This window comes from Gekko japonicus, unplaced genomic scaffold (genome assembly GCF_001447785.1).
Source record: "Gekko japonicus isolate JY-2015 unplaced genomic scaffold, Gekko_japonicus_V1.1 scaffold4339, whole genome shotgun sequence".
Taxonomy (NCBI): Eukaryota; Metazoa; Chordata; class Lepidosauria; order Squamata; family Gekkonidae; genus Gekko; species Gekko japonicus.
Genome location: NW_015163217.1, coordinates 21,969 through 22,606, shown reverse-complemented (window position 1 = coordinate 22,606; position 638 = coordinate 21,969).

Here is a 638-nt window from a genome sequence, read left to right as displayed (position 1 = left end):
CCGCAAACCCCCCCCCCCCCCCGGTTGGTTCAGTTTTGGGTGGCTGCAGTTGGTGAGGCTGCTGCTTTTCCACACACACCCATTAGAGCCCCCAGCCTATTTCTGCCCCCTCTTAAGTTATCCCACACATACCGCTGTGGGGCTAAGATGAATGTTGGTACTGGGGTAAAAACTGATTCCCATCTAGCCCCTTGCAAGTCAGCCTGGTATTGTTTGGGCTTGTAATTAGATCAGCCTTGCAGCACCCCTCTTCATTAAACATCCATTGGGGCAGCTATTTTAAGTGCAGTTCATGGGTGGCATTTTAGCAGCCATTTTAGGTTCATTTTAAATTGAAAAGGGGCATAGAAATAGGCGGCCGCTTTACGTGCTGTCTGCACCCAAGTTCCACACTGTTTGATCGCTTGCGGATGCTGCAGGACCTTGGGCAATTCATAGTTCTCTCAGCCCCACATACCTCGGGATGTCTGTGTGGGGAGGGGGAGAGGAGTTTGCGGGCCATTATGATACTCTTGATGAAGGGTAGTATACAATTTTCACTTCTCCTTCCTTCCTTCCTTCCTTCCTTCCTCCATTCACTCCCTTGCCCCTTCCTTACATGGCTATAGACTTCTTAGATTTAGGCATTCCCTTTGACA